The sequence below is a fragment of the Eumetopias jubatus genome, unplaced genomic scaffold (genome assembly GCF_037043125.1).
Source record: "Eumetopias jubatus isolate StellerSeaLion01/CBP00866 unplaced genomic scaffold, mEumJub1_p1.0 scaffold_6, whole genome shotgun sequence".
In the NCBI taxonomy this organism is placed as follows: domain Eukaryota; kingdom Metazoa; phylum Chordata; class Mammalia; order Carnivora; family Otariidae; genus Eumetopias; species Eumetopias jubatus.
Window position 1 is genome coordinate 147,718,153 of NW_028274812.1, and position 4,711 is coordinate 147,722,863.

The window sequence follows — 4,711 nt, forward strand, 5'->3', positions numbered from 1 at the left end:
CCGCTTTAGAAGACAAAACTAAACATACTCTTACCGTATGATCTAGCAATCACACTCATTGTTCTTTACCCAAATGAACTGAAAACTTACATCCATCCAAAAAGCTGGATGGTGTTGATGGTAGCTTTACTCATCATTTTCCAAACTTGGAAGCAATCAACATGTCCTTCAGTAGGTGACTGGTAAAAAAAAATCTGTGCTACTTCCAGACAATGGAATATTATTCAGAGATAAAAAGAAATGAGCTATCAAGCCATGAAAAGATATTGAGGAACCTGAAATGCATATGACTAAGTGAAAGAAGCCTGTCTTAAAGTCTGCATACTGCCCGATTTCAACCATATGACAATCTGGAAAAGACAAAACCATGGAGACAGTCAAGAGTTCAGTGGTTGCCAGGCTTTCTCGGTAGAGAGGAGGGATGGATAGGTGGATCACCGCTGCACAGCGCGCTTGTCGAGACGAAATGATCACTCAGAGTCCAGTAACTTGAAGCAATGAGAGGCCCTGTACCACCAGGCACCAGCAAGAACAGGCGGGGAGCTGAAGCCGGTGTCTGGGCGGACTCTCAGTTCTATTATCGTGGAACGTAAAGTATGCGGAAGCAAGGAGGGACAAACCGCTCAGGAAAGCCATGACGTGAGGGCAGCAGGGAACTGTGTGTGTGGCTATTAGCGCAGATCCTAGGGAGGCGTTAACTAGGGCACTGCAGGGGATGGGAGAACGGGCCTCAGCAGGCCCATCTTGTCCGCTGTCACTGTCACGGGCTGATGGCCGGAATCACTGGCTTTTCCCACTCACACAGAGTTGTTGCCATTCATGCGTGTTCCCATTGCTATGGTCTCTCTTACCCACTGAGGTCCTCCTCTCCCACAAAGCACCAAGAATTTTTAGGGCAGTGGAAAAGTACTCTGTATGATACCATAATGATGGGTACATGTCACATTTGTCCAAACCCATAGAATGTACAAAAAAAGCAAATTGCAATGTAAAGGATGAACTTTGGGTAATAACGTGTGGATGTAGGTTCATTAATTCAAACAAAAGTATCACTCAGGTGTGGGATGTTGATCACTGGGGAGCCTATGCATGGCTAGGGGAAGGAATCTTATGGGAAATCTCTGTATCTTCCCCTCAATTTTCCTGTGAACCTAAAACTGCCCCCCAAAAAAGTCTTAATTTACAAAAGAGTACTTTTTCACATTTTTTTCCTGATGTGCTCTTGTCTATATGCAAATCATTTGTTCTTCATAATATTCAAATTGATGGTAAAATCAAAGTAGTAAAAACTCAGTCTTATGCTTGATAAGATTAATAATATTTTAAAGGGTAACATTTAAAGCCTACATAATGTTATCTATTGTTATTTAATATTATTTTGTGTATATATAATAAAATACGTATCACACATTGTTTTATAAAAGAAGCTTGTGTATAAGAAAGGGAAGAGGGCTCGTGACCGAAAGGCAAGTGGCCATCAAGCTTTGCTTTCTGCTCTTCCATGTGGGCCGGGGTTCAGTCTCACCTGATCTGAGTGTGTCCTCTCAAAAGAGACAGTCACTTCCATGTTCCTGTACTGCGGCGCATTTTATAACATGTCGTGAGCAAATAGGATAATACGGAGTTCCTCACATTCGGAGAAACTGAAAATCCTGGTTTGCAACATTATTTTCTGTTATTTTTTTTTAATATACAAGCATGGATACTCTCATTAGTGACAGATAAAGCAATCGTAATGTTTGTTCTTAGGCGCTTGTGCTCCTGTCTGACATCTTTTTCTCAGGCTGTTTTCTCCCCCCACAACTTCAGAGACCAGTAAGCTGCCCCTGACCTCATCCCACCTTGGGTGCTACCTAGACGGACAGGTGGTGACACCCAAGTATCGCTCCTTCTCTTCTAGTCCACACTGGGCGCTCAAAATCAATGGAGGATGCTGGAACACGGGAACACTCCTCATCTTCCTTATTAACCCAGCAGTATGACATAGGCTGCCCTGTTCCTCGAGCTCTGAGCCCGGGGAGGATTGTCAATTCATAGAGAAAAGGGAAAGTGCCATTGATAGGCATAATTTTCAGGTGACCATATCCTATTTCAGCTTCAGCAGAAGTGCACCTGTATTCACGCACATCCCATCTTCAGATCATTCGAAGTTGTACCTGTACACAAGCTCACACGGTAACTGACAGAAAATTTATTTCTAATAAGACTTTAGGTTTAAAATACTTTTGTCATTTGGCATCAGGCATCAGGCAGGCCAGGTGGCATCAGGATGGAATGCAAGACATTCGAAATTCATGTTGTCCACAATATGCCTTTCCTTCAAGCTGACCATCATTTGAGACCTGTGGACCGGCTGTGGGTAATCCCAGCTGCTGAGGTCCCCACTAGAGGACCGTATTCTCCTACCGTCCAAGGCTGTCTGTCACTGCACTAAGTTAAGGGCAACCACTGACTCTTTCATCAGCAGGTTTCTAATCTTCTCATACTTGAGGGTAGATGCACCGCTGTAGGCCAAAAACTGGGTCTTCCGGTAAAAAAAAAAACAAATCGTCATCATCATTATCATCATCATCATCATCAAAGGGAAAAAGGCCTTGGAGTTAAAATGGGAAAGACTGTACCAGGAATTCCTGTTTATATTGCAGGGGGAAACTCACAGTATTATATGTTGTTCGAATTTTGTTTAAGAAATAGGAAATGAAAATACAGCCCGATCTCATTTTGCAGAAATAGCCAGTACCCTGTAATCGTTGGTATTCTTTTGTTCATATTTTTTGCTTTACTAAATACATGTGCATCCACAAACAATAGTTTCGTGTTTTTCAATTTACAGAAATAAATCATACCAGAGTGAGTATTCTGAGTTGCTGTTGTTCATTCGACGTTACGTTGGGAAATTAAATACTATATTCTGTTGTTACCATAATATTGTCATTGCGACTTTAAACGAGTTGTTATTTCAAAGGAAACTTCCATGGCCTGGGGGAAGCGAGGGCCAGCCGCGCGCCCCGCCTCGGGCGGTGGGGGACCCCGGGAGGGGGAGGGTCGCGGCGGAGGGAGCGGGCCCGGCGCCCCCCGGGCCGGTTCCCGCCCCTCGCTGACCTTCCGTACTTCCCGCCTCCCCCGCCCCGCGCCCCAGGTCTCGGGCGGTCCTCCCCCCAGCGTGTCCAGCTCGTCAGCCAACGACCAAGGAGGGACGACAGCGGGGGAGGGGGAGCGCTAGGGGGAAGGAGGGGAGTAGGGGCGCGGCAGCGGAGAGGAGGAGGGGAGAGGCTGCCCTCGGCCGCGGGGGGAAGCGTGCGGCGAGACCTCGAGACGTCGTCCCTTCCTTCGTCCGAGGTCATTTATTCGTTCCACAGACACGGCCGGGAGCTTGGCTCGTGCCCGGCGCGACACGGCCGCGGTCGGGCGCGTGTGCGGCCCCCGAGCACCGGGCGGGGGCAGACGAGGGCGCCCCGCGTCCCCTGCGTCTCCGGCCCCCGCGGAGGCGCCAGGATTACCTCCAGCAACACCAGTCGTTGGTTCACAAGGCAGAGACATATTTCACAAAAACCTCAAAAGTGCTAATAGCTCTTTCTTGTTTGAGGCGGACTCTACCCCTGGCTGCGGGGGCGGCGGCGGGGGGGAGCTCTGGGCTCTCCGGCTCCGCCCCGCCCGCGGCAGGGGACGCGCGCGAGCGCCACTCGCGCTGCACCTGCCGGAGCGCCTCCGGGGGCCCCTGTCCCGTGCGGGAGGAGGAGACAGCCGAATTTCCCCGGAAGACGATAAGAATCGCCGAGGTTTCAGCTTAGGGTCGGGTCTTTTCTGGGGGCGGAGGAGCTGGGCGCGGGGCGCTGTCGTTACCGTCATCGGGGCCACTTCTCCATCCCTTCCCGGGCCACCGAGACGTTCGCTAAAAGGGGCGCCTCGGCGCAGGCCCCGCTGGGAGTCGAACCCAGGATCTCCTGTTTACAAGACAGGCGCTTTGACCAGCTAAGCCACGGAGCCCAACAAAACGCCTGCTTCAAAAAGGACCTTTTAATTCATCGTTTTTTCCATTTCGTTTTGAGCAACAAGACCTTCTTTGAAGCGCAGTTTGAATGAGTGCATGTCGGTGGCTGACAGCAATTCAGGGGCTAAAACAGACACCGTAGCTGAGCCCAGACTTCGTGTGAAAGTAATACCATAAACGGCTCACATTTCTATAGCACTTTAGAATTTACCGAAAGCTTTTAAACTGATTTCCTCCTTGAACTTCAATGGCAACCCCAAGATGCTGATCATATAAAGTATGGTCCCTGTTTTGCATTCAACTCCAATCAGATTAAGGGACCTGTTCAGGTTTGCTCAGACAGCCAAGCAGTGGAGTCAACATGTGCACTCACTGTCTGATGTTAGTCCAATCCCATTATTAGCACAGCGTTTTCAAAGTGCTGTGAGAACTAACCACCCCAGGAGTCATAGCGACTTGCAGAAGCAAAGATACATTTCTTGCTGAAGCTATCTGTCCATCATGGTCTGGCCCAGGGTGGAGGAGCCATCTGTACCTGAAGCACGGATGGTCCCTTGACAGGAGAAAAAAGAGACAGCAAGTCAGGACTGTCACATGTCAATTCTGCGCACATTTCATCATCCCGGGTGAAGTGCATGAGGCAAATCTGAGGTCTGTGGAACAGGGGGAGTAATGATCTTACCCCAGGACGTAATCTTACTCCTGGGAGTAATAATCTTA

General features: G+C 48.8%; 1 non-coding gene across 1 annotated transcript; it reads right to left on the reverse strand.

Moving 5' to 3' along the window:
* Positions 1 to 3,913: 3,913 nt before the first annotated feature.
* On the reverse strand, positions 3,914 to 3,987 carry TRNAT-UGU (transfer RNA threonine (anticodon UGU)). The gene has a single exon. It is a non-coding gene; the product is annotated as a tRNA-Thr (tRNA).
* Between the last annotated feature and the right edge of the window lie 724 nt (positions 3,988 to 4,711).